The sequence below is a fragment of the Lycorma delicatula genome, chromosome 7 (assembly GCF_047948215.1).
Source record: "Lycorma delicatula isolate Av1 chromosome 7, ASM4794821v1, whole genome shotgun sequence".
Lineage (NCBI taxonomy): Eukaryota > Metazoa > Arthropoda > Insecta > Hemiptera > Fulgoridae > Lycorma > Lycorma delicatula.
Window position 1 is genome coordinate 108,888,477 of NC_134461.1, and position 16,241 is coordinate 108,904,717.

The 16,241-nt window shown below is 25.7% G+C and overlaps 1 non-coding gene across 1 annotated transcript; it reads left to right on the plus strand.

The window, feature by feature from the left end:
- The first annotated feature begins 12,943 nt into the window (after window positions 1-12,943).
- On the plus strand, window positions 12,944-13,016 carry TRNAV-AAC (transfer RNA valine (anticodon AAC)). Its single transcript has one exon. It is a non-coding gene; the product is annotated as a tRNA-Val (tRNA).
- Window positions 13,017-16,241: the final 3,225 nt, after the last annotated feature.

The window sequence follows — 16,241 nt, forward strand, 5'->3', positions numbered from 1 at the left end:
TTTGAAATTTATTAAACGCAAAGCATATCAGGTTGTAACAGATTTTAACTAGATATTAAAGGGAAAGATTTTCAACATTGAAAAAAATAAAATACTTTAAGCAAAATAACAAATACAGACCTAAAAAAATAATAATTAAAAATACACAAAATACAATTTATAAAGTAATTATTTTATTAGAAAACTTATTTTATAATATTTTTAAAAAGTTTCGCACTTTTGTTTCCCCAATACAAGAAGTTTAAACATACGAATTTGCTAAAAATATGTGTATGTCAATCGTTCTTTGATTATTAGTTTAAGTTATCTCAGTGACGTGTGAGTAATAATATCGTATCTTTAGTAGGTAAGCAATGCATACTGTTGTAAATAAATATTTAATGTTTATATTTTTTCACGGTAAACATTTACAGTAAATATCACTTTTCATAACTATGGAATTTAATAATCTTATTTTAAGGTGCATTAATGGTTTTCTTTAATTCAAAAATATCAAGCTGTAATATAACATTCATTCTTTTTATGTTCAACTACATTCTAATTCGAACAATAATCTTAATAGTTTTATGGCTAATAGAATTGGAAAGGTTTCAGTGGTTATTTTCTTGAAATAATTCGTTACATCTCAGAAAATTTAAGTCAACATCTCTGCATGTACTTAATAACAAGCATATATATATATATGCTATATAACATATATATATATATATGTTTTAATTTCTATTTCAATTTACACTAAATACTCCTGTTAAATCACACAAGCAAATTAGCAAAAAAACAAACGATAAGATAAAAGGTTATATTTTAAAATAAAAATCGCTTTGAAAATGTTAAGGTATTGTTAAGTACTTTAAAATGTTAAGGTAATATTCAAAACTGTCATGACAAAGAATAGGACTACATTCTGTTGGTCATAATCTGATTTTATTAGGTTCATTACTTTAATACAATTATTAAATATTTATGAAGTTCGACAGCAAATATTCAATGCATTTTTATTTACTTAAAAGTAAGGATTGAAGATAAGCTATATCATTTTACTTTTAAAATGCTAATATTATTTAACGAGTAATCTTAAAACTGCATGCGTAGAAAGTGAATAATTTTGATAAATAATTTTATAACGACAACGGCTAATGCACGATTATGTAAAAAATTAGGATACCTGCGAACATTATTTTTTTACAGTAATGCAATCATGTGAAAATTTATATATCTTATCCTCCTTTATTACAGTCAACTAACCTACGTAAAAACAGTGAAGTAACACCTAAACATGATTCCCATCTTCCCAACCAACGTTGATAAATATTAAACAAATAACAAACAATACACATTCATTCTAGCACATCGCTGATTAATCTTATATATCACCGCCCTAGCGAGATTACTTCAGTAACCAACTAATCAGAATACTGCATTTTCTTATCCAATTACAAGTACGATTAAACTAATCAAAAATAACCACTTCTCACCAATTATAACTTTACAAGGAACTGACTAATTATTTGACAGTATATTCAAACTAATCATAACGTGTGAATGAAACTTATCAATTGCAATACAACAAATTTTTACCGATAATATCCGTACCACCTTTGACTACTGAGTACACCTACTCATAAACACTACTCATAAAACAAAATATTAAATTTTATCAAACACAAAGCCTGAGAACCGTCTAGAAAAACAGTGATTTTGACCATACACTAAGAAAGAATTATCATGACAATTATTTTATGCGATAACTATTACAAAAATATTTGTTTATCATCCCAAATCGTTTAGTTATTCAATATTTATATACACATATAGAACCCGTTGTATACATATATTATATGATTTCATAGAAAAAATTATAAAACCCACTTATAAACAATTAAATAAACTGCTGACAATAGTACAGTGCCCGATGATTAATGTTTTTTTTTTTTGGCTTCCCGCATTTCAAAAGTGTTTTAGCTGTACCGCACTTAGAATTCTAATAACTCTTCTATTATACTTTTATTCATATTTTAATAATTTCTAGCGGTCCCTCGGGTGATAATCCAGGGACGTTAAGTCAGGTGATCTTTTAGGCCATTTGATAGGTCGGCCAGGTCCAATCCGCTTGTTTAAAAAAGATGCATTTAAGAGCTCTTTATCTACCAGGGAAAACTGTGAAGTTGCCCCATCGTGCTGAAAAAACACCTAGGTTCTTATTGTCACAGAATATCTTCCAATAATTCTTCCAGATTTTTCGAAAACTACTACAAATACGCTTCTGGGACCAATTTTTTTCCAAATTTAAGGTAAGATTTCATAGAAAAAAAAAATAGGGTAAAAGATAGGGTAAATTAGTTATTTACCCTAAATTTGAGAACCAAGAATTACAATCTGGTTTGAATTTACCGAAGTTGCAGAAATTTGGACGAAATCTTTTGCCTGGCAACACTCGCTAATGAAGCGTTTTCGAACCTATATTTATATGAACTTCCTCTTTTATTTTCACCAGTAGAACACGTCCTGAAAAAATGTTTGTCTTGTTAGTTAAGTAAGAAAACGACTGAAGAGAAATCGACACTATTTAAAGCTTGAGTTAACACTGTATTGATTTTTTTAACAATAAGTTTTCCAAAATATTTTGTTGAATTTTTGTATAGAAGTACTCTCTATATGTAGTGGTATATAACACAAGAGCAAAACACCAACATAAGTAAGAAACATACCGGAATTTTTTCATTAAAATATTGAAAATATCTTAAAACTGCAAATGAAGACAAAAAGGTTTTTGTTTGAAACATTTTCCACTAATACAATGTGGAAAATGTTTAAACGAGCTCACTAAAAAAGCTTTCTATAAAAATTAAAATAAAATCTTTCACTTAATTTCGACTGGTGAAAAGTAATGCTTTAATTCGACAGAAGAATCATATACATAAAAAACAATCAAACGGATTGAATTGAAAAACCCTTCTCTTTTTTACAAAAATCGGTTACAAAAAAAAAGAAACATATTCCCCTTGAACCCATCATAAAAACCTTACTTATTTATTTATTTAAACCTCATTTCAGTATTTATAAGTATTAAAAAAAAACTAAGTATTACATTTCATTAATTACAATTACAGCAATTTTGAAGTTACAACTATTTCTTTACCAGCGAATACAGCTAGAATAATTATATTAAAGGGGAAAATATGATCATGCTAAAAATGTGATATCGGGTTTTTTTGCAAATATTTACGTTTTAGGCTCTAACTAGTTCATTTCACGAAAAGTACATATTCATATGCTTACGTAATCAGAAATATGTAGATATATTTATTCACAGATGTACTTACGTACGTGTTTGTGAATGTACGTATTTGTGTCGCACTGCTTTTGGCCTTACATCTCAGGATTGATCACGCTAATTTTCTTCCAAGTTTGAATGATATATATCTATATATGATTACAAGAACATTTTTCAAAATTAGTTAATGGGTGGGGATATTGTTGAAAAATCAATCTCCATTTTCTTTAGAGTCATTTTACAAAATAAAAAAAAAACTATATTAAATCAAATTTGTTACCTACAAAGCGTATACATGCTTTGTAATGCTATTTATGTATGATGTTAAAGTATGCTGTTTTAATGTTACTCAATAATCCAAAAATAATTCCAAAATAATTTCAAAAAATCAGAAATCAACTCCTATCTCTTAAATATTATTCTGAAATATGTTTTTTCTTCTTTTGCTCTACTACTAAATCGAAATTCTTCGATTAAAATATTGTTCAAACATATTATTAAGTTTATACTTCATATATAGTACTATCAAAGAATATCTGTTTTAAATTATAGATCTCGGAACTAAAAATCTGAAAAGAAATTTTGCAATGAAAAAGCTGTGCAAGTTATTGTATGACTTGATCGGGATAGCCGGGAAAGTTTTGCAATCTTTTACGGTTATACCGGTGAAGTCGTACAATGCTTTACCAGTTTTTACTTTCTTGTACGAAGTAAAAGAAATATTGTGATCGTGTAAATTTTTGGTTTTCAGATTTCAACGGAAATATCTATTTTGACCATCCCTGAATCCATTTTGAATAAGTTCGGCGTGACGTCTCTACGTACGTATGTATCTCCCAATAGTTCAAAAACGATTAGCCGTACGATGTTGAAATTGGATTTAGGACTATTGTAATATGAAGTTGTCACCTCTCCTTTTGACTGCTATCGACTGGATCAAAAGTGACCAAAAAAAGCACAGAATCAAAACAATTTGAATATTGAACTTTTTCTTAACTGCAGTAATAAGCTCTCAGTGAGAACTTTTCAACGATATGTCATAATTGGTACTTCTTTTCATTGGTTCCAGAGTTATAGCCACACAAAATTTTAATTAATGAAATATTTGGATCTTACAAGGAGATGGAAATCCAAGGAGATTCAAATCCGACTTCATCTCCTTTTTTTAACTTTTTGTTTTTTATTTTAATTTAAATATATTGATTTATTAATAATTATTAATCTCTGATTGTAAAAAAAATATGTAGTAAATAATAATTCAATAATAAGAATAAAAAAAAAAAAAATGAAACAACATCAGAAGTTATTAATTAAATAAATTTTTATGTACTTTTCATTTTAAGAAAAATGTGAGTATGTAATTTAATAGGCGTACAAGGAAGTCATGTTTGTCTACATCATATTTTTTTTAAATTAATTTATTACAAAAAAAAATACAACTGCTTATAAATAATCAGATATCAGCGAAATTATTCAATGTATAGAAAAATTAAAGAGAAGCAAAAGTGAAAACTTTTGTAATTAATTTTAATAAAATACGTTTTAAAACTTTGATTCCTTTATAGTTTTTTTTTTTTTTTAATTGCTAAATAGTTTTTTGTAATTTTCTATGTGAACAAATCCCTCCTTTTAGTCTTTGTAAATATCGTGACGATTTTTAATCAAAGGTACAAATTTTATATAAATAATTGGAAATATAGATAGATAACAATTTTTAAAGTTAAAATTACCAAGGAATTTATTCTCGACTGAATTTTAAAAAAAATTACGAAAGTAGTAGTTTAAAAAAGAAATTGTTTTTTTTTGGTAAAAACGAATTTAACAAAATTTAGGTAGAAATTACACATATTATTTTATAACATAAAACAAATTAATCAGTTTCTTGAAATTTCATAAAATACAAACAACCAAGGACATTTACAAAATTGGAGACAGCCTTTTATATAAAACAATTCCATAAAAAACTTAAAGTAATCATTGCCTGGCTTTGTTGTTTTGGACGAACTTGGTGGAGTGGCTCATTTTACTGATGATATTCGTCTGCAAACCAGAGAAAAGTGTACGCATTCTCCTCAATAATATAATTTCCTTCAAAATACTTAATAAATCTCTATTTCTCAAAAAATATAAAATTATATAAAAAGCTACATTTTGATAATATAAATGTCTTAGACATACTTGTATTCCAAAAAACAAAAAAACAAAACAAAACATAAACATACTCTTAATTTATTAGGCATTCTCAACCGTTTTGTTTTTAATTACTTTCTCTCTATGAGTATTTGTGTTTTTTTAATTTTATTAGCTCTAAGATTTCTAACTTAAAATTTTCTAAGGTATAATATGATGAAATCGGAGGTTATCAAACTGAAAAAAAAAATAATATCGTATAAACGTTTTTTCATAAAAATCGGTTTTCCGTTTTCAATTGTTTTACTATTGCTGTTACGACAATCGGTATTTTCTCAATAACAACGTTCTTTGCATAATTAAAAAAAAAAAAAATATTGAAATAAAATTGCATAGAATAAATTATATTAAATAATAAAAAAATTGTGTGGACACTAAATGACTTCCTTGTACGCCTGTTAAATTACATATAAACATTTTTTCTGTACTTCATTCAAACTTATTTCATTTCAAAGTGAGATACGATCCTCCAATTCTTTAATAAAGTGGACAGTTACACAATTGCTGAAATATTTTTTTTTATTAACATCAAATATTTATGCAATTATTAATTCAAAAATTTTACATGCAATATTAGGGTAGAGTAAAAGACTTTATTACTCGTATTACTAGCTCAGTATTATTCGTATATTCGTGAGTTGGTTAACAAAAGTTTCAGTTTTCTGGTGTGCAGTATAAATAAAAGTTAATAATAATTAAACTATTCCGTTTATGAACTCCTGTATACAAATGTTAATTTCTACATTACGGTGTAAAATATTCAGTTTTTATTATTAGATTATTTGGTGAATAATCAAAAATCAAAAAGATTCAATCATACAGGAAAAAGAAAGATAACATGAAGAAATATATCTCAAAAAGAAAAACAAAAAGAAGAAGATGAATATGAAGAGGGGAAGAAAATGTTAAGAACAAGGGAAGAATAAAAAAATTAAGAGATGATAAATACAAAGTGGAAGAAAATTTTAAAACCAAAGAAAGAATAAAAACATTAAGATAAGATGATAAATATAAACAAGAAGAAAATTTTAAAACCAGGGAAAGAATAAAAAGATTAAGAGAGAATGATGAATATAAAGAAAGAGAAAATTTGAAAACTAGAGAACGTGTACACAATTTAAGATCAGAAGAATTATATCAAACCAAAATAAAATGATTGGCAACAAAAAACAAACGAAATTATGATCAGCTCCGACTTAGGGAGAATTTTTCCACCATAACGGAGGAGAAATGAGCTAAAAGATAAGAATTTTTGCAATTAATTAAAGATCGGGCATGTATGCCTCACTGTTAAGTTGTTCTTGTGAGGGTCTATTTTTCAGACAATCTGTAGTTAACTTTAAGGTAGATAAAATAAATCAGAAATTACAAAATAACTAAATAAAATTAATTAGAAGTTAAACTAGAAAATCCAAAAATAATACGATTCTAAATTATAATTTTCAATTAATATTAAATAATCAGATGCTTCACCAGTTCTATTACATGTACAAATTTGTAATAATGCCTATTAAATTACACATATACACTTTTAAAAATATATAAAATTTTATCTCACTAATAACTTCTGTTATTTTTTTTTTAATGTTATTATTTTTAATTATTGTTATTATTGAAAAATATTTTACAATGACGGGTTAATAATTATTAATAAATCAACATATTTAAATTTAAAAAAAGTTTAAAAAATAAATTTAAAAAAATTAAAAAAAGAAAAAAATGAAATGAAGCCGATTCAAACCGATGTGTCTTACCTTGTAAGATCCAAATATTTCATTAATTAAAATTTTATTTGGCTATAACTCTGAACCAATGAAAATAAATACCACTTACGATCTATGGTTGAAAAGCACTCAGTGAGAGCTTATTACTGCAGTTAAGAAAAAGTCCAAAATCCAATGAAATTTAGATTTTGGGCTTTTTTGAACACTTTTGGTTCAGTCGATTGCAGTCAAAAGGGGAGGTGCATAACTAGATGTTACAACAACACTAAATTCAAAATGTCAACATCCTACGGCTAATCGTTTTTGAGTTATGCTAATACGTACATACATACATCACGCCGAACTAGTCAAAATGGATTCACGTTGAAATCTGAGAACCGAAATTTTTTTGCAATTACAATACTTCCTTTACTTCGTACAAGGAACTAAAAAGGATAAATTATATTAAATAAATAATAAAAAAGGCGTTGGTATTTGGAATTTACTTTTATAATCCAGAGTTTAGGAATTCGGATATTTAAAATTGACAAAATTAGTTTTTTACCAATACACTTTTGTTCTATATCACTACTATATTTTTGGGTGACTATAATAAATTAACATTAAAGGCAATAAATCTGTTTCCAAAATCTTTTTCTGATTGGATGAAAGGTTTAGAATATATAGCGCCTTCTAAAAATGGACAGCATAATCACTAGTATCTGATGTATTGGTTCTAGACAGATGTTTCCTTTTATAAACAATAACATTCCTTATACTTGGGGCTTTTGGCCCAACAAGTCACAAGTTTTTTTTATTTTATTATTATTACTATATTTATATGTATGTATATAGGTGGGGTTATTTCACACCCAAGATTTATATTTTTTAATTTACATAAATAATACATTGAAATTAAATAAATTCAAGAAATTATTTTAATTGGTTAAAACGAATTTAAAAAGTAAACAGAAGCCTATATTCATTCCATTTGTGTAAAATATAATGATCCAGTTGAACACTGATTTCATATTAATCTACACATCTTAATGGTATTTACATTTATTTAAAATTAAATTACTGTTAATCGATGAATCCAATTAAAAATCTGCAAATAATTTGATAATCGCAATGTTTTGAAAATTTAAGTAGGAATCAAATATAAATTTTGTTACTATAACATGGGTGTTTAGAATATTATATACAACCATATATAGCAAACAGCTAATAATAAACGTGAATAAATTTGAAAAAAAATGAAGCAACTCAAAAGATAGTATTAATTTACGTATCAACTGAAACTTAAACCTGTACTTACCAAAAACAAAATGCGTTTCACCAATTAGTATATTCATCATCAGGCAATCAGAAGATTAATATTAAAACAAAATTGTGAAAATTTTATCTTTTTTTAATGGAATTAATGAAATTTTCATGAGATGTTTTCAAACGGGTTCTGTTTCTCTATTCTATTTTGTTTTCTTTTTTCTTTATCTTAACGTCCTTCTTGTTTTACTTCTTTTGTATCAGAAAGTTTGACATGCAAATTATTTATTTTTGTATATATATATATATATATATATATATATATATATATTATTGCAACATTTTTTGTAATTATTTTTTATTTTTAATTAACCTAGGAATATTAAGTTTATTTCAATTCTAGGTTACATTATAATATAACTTATTCAGATTTATTCCTTGAATTTTTAATAAAAAATCTTATTAAATTTGTTTTTAAATTAATTATTACTGAATATTAAGCTAATAAATATTTATAAATCTTATAATTCGTTCCCCGGTGATTTTCTAGTTTTTGGAAAAAAATAATTTATTTAAAAAAGTTATTTAAACTAATCAACCCAAAATGTTTATTTATTAATAACCTTAATCTTATGTGCTAAAATTTTTCAGATATATAAAAGATAATAGGCTGGATTTATACACTGATTCAGAGCCATAAAATACTGTTTTACGGAGTTGTATGTTTTCATGCCGTGGTCGTTTAATAGGTTGATCATAATTCCTTATCAATCTTTATTCTTTATACAAAGTTTCTTCTTTCTTGATTTAAGTCTTGCTGATCTAATCTAAATAAGACCTCTACTGGTTTCAATGCGGTGGAAAATTGTAGCTTTAAACGTTCTTTATATATGTCTACGCATCGGTACACTAGTTTTGTTAACTTAAGTCATTTTTATAAAGAGGAAGCATACTAATGGATATATGTAACCATGACAACTGTACTATAAATGGTATGTTTTTACGTATGTAAAAAAATATTTTTATAAATTAAAAAAAAGTAGTTTTCTCCTTAATTAAAGAAAATAATATCCCCAATTCTCAATTTTAAACGAATTAATATGTATATAAAAAGTACTGAAGTCTTCTTACATTGTTTAATTGATTTAATAAATTTTCAGCAATCGATTTTTACATCAATTAATTTTTTTAACCATCGATTGAACGGTTTAAAAATAACTAAAAAGTAAGATAATTGCTAGTATATCTTCTGTAAATTTGTAAACCACGCCACAGTTATATATACATTGTATTCCCAATTTCATTACAGAAAGTTGAAATGGATTTAAAATATCTAAAATTACGAATGTCAGTATGATACTTTTTAAATTTTTTTCCTTCTGATGTAGTTCATGAATTAATCTTTAATTCAATTAAAAATATATCTTCCCTCTAATAAATTTTTTTTCAATAATTATTTCTAATTTTAGAATCACTTTTTAAAGCCTCATCGTACGGAGTTGCTCAAGAGTTGTTAAATTATTAAAGAGTTTTGTTTATCTAAATCAACGGAGATACAAAAAAATCTCTGTTTTATAATGGAACAGAAAGAATAATTTCAATAATTAAAAAGAAAATCATTCAGTATTTTAAAGAGAAAAATTTAGAAAAATAAAATCCTTCACGCTCAAAAAATATATATTAAAAACTGAAGTGGAAATATAATTAATAGATAAATTTTGAACATAGTATTTCGATTAAGGAAATAATAAAAGTATTTTAACTGTTTCAAAGTCATAATTTATATTTAATATGATACTAATGTAAAAGTTTATTTACCAGTAGAATGTCATAGCCGAAAAAAAGTTATTTTATTAAATAAAATTTTTATAAGTGTAAGTTTTATTAATCTTTTAAAATTAGTTTTTATTAAAAAATTCAATATTAAAGAAGCAGAAATCTTTGCAAAAGTGCTTAACGGATATAAAAAAAGAGAAAGCAGTAAATGGAATAAAATAAATTAATATTTCTGTTGAAAAGGTGTTAAAATATTTATAAACGTAGCTAAAGATAAGTTAGGCAAAAAATTTAGCGATAAGAATTAAAATGTTACTTGTTAAATTAATTACACCAATATAAAAAAAAAAAAAAAAACATGAAAGAATTGATGAAATTTTTTATGGATATACAACTGAGTCGATTATATACGTTCACTACTATACATTTAAATTAAAGAGAATATATAAAACATTGTAAAATAAGAGACTTGAGCAGGAATAATAAACCTGCTATAATACACCAACAAGTGATGTACGCTATAATAAAATTCATGATTTGTAGGAAGCGGTAGGCTAGATATATTTCAAAATAAAAACACACTTACAGTGCCTGCATGGTAAGTGTTGTTAGCTTAACTGTTTTTAACTTATGGATCATTTTCATATATTTTTTCACGAGTACGACACGACTTCTCGTTCATTAAAATTAATACATAAAATAAATAAGTTGTTAAAAAAAAAATTTACCGAAGAATTTTTAGTACACTGTTTCACAATTAGATGGGCCATCGTTATTTTCGGTTCTTTACTACGTTACGCAGACACGCATTTAAAATAAAAAGATACTAACTTCTTAATTTCTAGTCATTATTAAAATATCAACGCTTTAAAGTTTAAAAAAAATTTTTAAATAATTTAATGGATTTTCTTCCATTTTTTTTCCTTTTAAATAACTAACTAGTAATTTACTTGTTATCGGTACACTACCAGATAATTTATTTTTTCAAGTCATTTGATTCAAAATCAAATTCTGTACTCATTTTGTTTAAAACTTTTATTTTATTATTTACTAGCAGACCCGGCAATGCTTAGCTATTGCTAGATTTGAATATACATATAGATTAAATGAACACAATTTAATGTTTGATAAAGCATTAACAAAATAAATATTACAGAACTTCTCAAAATTTAATCTTTCCCTCTTTCTCTTTTACACTTTCTTCCTTTTCACCTTTTACCTTACCCCTTTTCCTTTTTCCCCTTTCCCATTTCCATTTTTACTATATTCCCCTTTTTCTTTCTCAAATTTCCACATTTCTCTTTCCCCATTTCCCTTCCCACTCATTTCGCCATTTATCTATCCCGTGTTTCTTTCACCTTTTCCTCTTTCCTCCTTTCCCCTTTTTTTTTTCTCTTTCCCTTTCCATTTCCTTTTCCCGTTTTCCCCTTTTTTATTTTTCCAATTTTCTCCTTCTCCCTTTTTATCTTCTTCCCTTTTACCTTTTTCGATTTTCTTTTTCCAATTTTCTCCTTCTCCCTTTTTATCTTCTTCCCTTTTACCTTTTTCGATTTTCTTTTTCCAATTTTTTCCCTTCTTCCTTTTTCCCGCGAGTAAATCGGTCCAGTAGCGGACACACATATCGGAAACACTGAAATGGAATCGTAAAATATTTAGTATAGCGTGTGTTACTTTTACGTCCAATAGATAGCGTTGTTTTACAAAAAAAGCATGTTTTTACCTGTCACAGGTGTGACATCTAAGGTATATAAATAGTAGATATATAAAAACACGCGCGTATTCGAATGCAACGTTGTATCAAAATTTCAAAGTAATCGGTGAAGAATTTTTCGAAGATTTAAGATTTTGAACAAATGAACACTTACATTTTTATTTATATAGATAGATTTAACAAAATTATTTTGAAAAATACTAAATATTGTTTTTTGAACCCTATTTTTTGTATTTTATCTCAGATTTCTCAAATACTACCATAAATACAGTTCTGGTACCTTTATTTTTCAATTTTTAAGGTTTTACTTCATATAAAACCACTGAATTTATCTCTTACTCTGCACAAAGAATTACAGCCTGGTTTAATTTTACGGAAGGCGTAGAATTAAGGCGAAATATTTCGCCAGCTGATGCTCGTTAACCAAGTGTTTCTGAACCAATGTTTATGTGAAGTTCTTCTTTATTTTCAACAGTAAAAATTGTCCTGAATATTTGTTACATTCTAGTTGAATCACTCTATATAAATTATAATATATAAGGACAAGATTGAATTGCTATATTTTCGAATTGGATATCACGTATGAGAAATTCATTAGCATGGATTTACCACTTGTTTAGGAATGAAAGAAAAACTGTTTGTCCGATAAGCTAATTTCAACAACAATTTTTATCAACTGGGATGTTTTTCAATTTCTGAAATGCCTAGGACCTATGTTGAGTTGCCAGAAACGTTTCAAATTCAAGTACAATTAATTCTTGAGCAACGTATTTTATTCAGATACAATGGATTTAATCTGGTTAATAAGAATTGAAAGTAAGGCATACTAAACGATTGTTCCTACCATATAACAGTTTATTATAAAATATTTCTTTCATAACATAAGCAAATGGGAAAAAGAGCTTCATAATAACTCAATCACGAGTCGAATTTACATTACTTGTCTATATATGATCCAATTTACTACTTACGTTTTATAATTGTTATAAACTAAAATAAAAAATTTACGTAAAGTAAAAACAAGTTTCCGTGGTGTAGTGGTTATCACATCTGCCTAACACGCAGAAGGTCCCCAGTTCGATCCTGGGCGGAAACATTTTATTTTTTTTAATAAAAAAAAAACTAAAATTTTTACTTATATTTTAACTATTTGCTTAAATAATAAATAAATACATAAATTAATTATTCAAAATTTCAGCTAACTCAATAGTAAGAAATGCTAACATTTTTTTTAGCAAAATATAAAATAAGAAATTGATTTACAGCAACCCTCAGAGCGCAATAGATGACTGAAAAAACCTGAAGTAGTTTTGTTGAATGACAATTTTACAGTAAAAATATTTTTTTCAAGTTATATCCGTTTGTTACTATAACCTAAGAAAAACACTGAAATTTCGAATAGAATTCGTAAAGTATTACAATTTATATAAAATTGATCACAAAAACCTCGTGTTATTTACTACTTATATTTGCACATATTTAATTTTAATTCTTTTTTTGAGGTCACAGTGGATTTAGTCAACTGTGGTTCGTCTTTTCTTTTTCTTTTTTTTCTTGATTGCTTCCCTATACTTCTTCATTCTGTCAGATCTTGCTTTTTTGAGTTCTTCTGAACAAACCCTTGTTGTTGATTTCTTTTCTTTAACTTTAAATCTGGAGTTTGCTTCTTTTAGTATTTTTATGTTGTCAGTTTTGTTTCGTATATCTTCTATTGTTTTTCTTTAATACCTTTATTTGACTAATCAAAATTATCCTTGATTAATGAATGTTTTCATTTTTTAAATAACTATCTGAAGTATTAAATAACTTTAAATAAACAGAGGCATTTCCCGCTAGAAAAAAAAAACCAGTTTAATGTAATATTGGATTCTCTTATATATTACTGTTTAATATATAGGAACCTAATTAACAAATGTAATGACAACGAGCTAAAAAATACAACTCTAGAAAAAGGATGAGTACATTTTAATAAACTGCAAAACATATTAGTTTTTATGGTAAAATATAATTTAGAACATATATTACCGATCAATATGAGATAAATATAGATAATTTCTTACGGCAATAAATAGGAAAAACTATGGTGAACTCGTGCATGCACGTTTAATCCACGTATGGTATACTCGTGTAATTATTAAACAATAAATATGCTAAATAAATTTGATAGCATCTAAGCTCGTTTGAAATAAAACTATTTGATTGAACTTTTACTTCAATCAAATTTTTTGTTTGAAAATAGTTTTTTTATTTAAAAAAAAAAAATAGTTTCTTATAAAATCTGTTTTTAAATACAGTTTACAAATTAGGCACTAACTTCTATATTTGGAAGGAAATTTAATTCCTCGTATAAATGATTTTGCTACACAAACGTCGCTGTAGCATGAGATAAAAGATCTTTGCGCACATTTTTTCTCGTTTTTTTACCATGAACACTTCCATACTCGGTGAAACATAAAAGTTGATATTTTATAATACAGCCAGCGATTTCTTACATAGTAAAATTGAAATGAAATCATTACAGCTATCGCAAAAAAGGATAAACATAATATATAAGTTAATTTATTAAAATATTATTATAATGTAGAAAAAATTCATTTACAAATAATATTGTTACTTTTTCTTTTTAATAAACATCTGTCCAAAATTACAAAGGACATTTCATTAATTTAAAAACTTAAAATATTTTTGTATATAGCCAGTCAAGCAAAGAATGTATGAACTATAAAGAAAAAAACAACAAAGTGGTAAAACTTTCCTGGTATGGGTAATTTATTCTTATATAACGGAAAAATGATACATGAAAATAAAACAAAAAAAGTTTTAAAAAATTCAAAAAACGATATATCTAACTTTTTATGGGCTCCCCCCAATATTACCCCTAAAGTATTTTTTTGGATCACTTATACCAATACTACACCTAGAGATACAAAAAAGTCTGTAAAGAAATAAGCAATAAATAAAAATATAAATTTTTCGACTTTTGGGAATGAGGGAATTTTGGGGCAATATATTTTTATAAATAGTAAGATAAGCATGTATCATGTACTGAGCTTAATATAAAATTTAAAACATAATATTAAAAACACTTTAAAGAAAGAAAAGTTGACAATAAAAACTATCTATCCCACTCTCTGGGCTTATTGGACACAAAATTTTAACAAAAAATTGGCCCATATACACAAGTCTCAATACAAAATTTCACCAAAACCGATTTATTACTCAAATTTTATTAAGTTTCTAACAACCAACACACCATACAATATGTATGTACATCTGTAATTACGAGCAAAACCAACAATTTTTTTTTTGTCTTTTGGGGACCCTGGGTCATGAAAGCTCAAGAAATGCAAAAATCCCATATACAATTTTTTGAATAATTACCATACTTTCCTTCTTGCACTGTAACTCTAGAGCTTATGACACCAGGAAAGTAAAAAGCCTGTATAAAGCTAATAAAATTTATTTTTTTTCTGGAAAATAGACGAAATGTCATTTCACTTTATTAAAAAGGTAAAACATATTTATTAATCATAAGAACTACAAATTGTTTTCAATAGAAATAAAAACAGCTAAATCCAATTTAATGGTACAAGCAGAGTGAATTGATTTTTATTTTAACATCTATTTTAAAAATGCTTAATTAATTTATCTGAAATTTATGTTTAATTAAAATAAAATTCTGTTTAAATATGTAGGTCTAAAAATAAATTTGCTCTTATAAAAACTCATCCGTTCACAACTAAGATAAAAAGAGGAAAATCTGCGGTTTAAATAAAAAAAAAAAATTGAATAGTAAGAAATGATGTAAAGAGTTTATTATCAAGAGTTAGTTACTTAAGGATTTTTTTTAATGGAAAAAGATGAATGTTTTTAACATAGTATATGTAGTACATACACTACTACATTACTACAAAAATTCTATAAAGTCAAAAACGTTTGCAGATTGTTTTAAAATTGTATTTTTACGCGTAAACATTATAGTTTAAAGTATATTTTCAATCGATTTTCTTAAACTTTCATGGGAATATCATGACATCCAACCATGTTTACAAAAATTAAAAATATTAAGCAATGGTGAAAAAATAAAACAAAAATATTTTCGTTGTATGATAGATTGTATTTTCAGGTTAATTGAAAACGTCTTTCTTTTTTTATTCCTTGGTTAAAAATATCATGTATTGAGGATCAAGTTAAAACTTTTTCCATTAAAAATTTTTAGGGACAAATTAATATTTATATTAATTGTAAGAATTGCACACATAAAATTTAAAAACTTCAATGAAGATATTACTTCAAAATCTTTAACAAACAAAAAAATTAA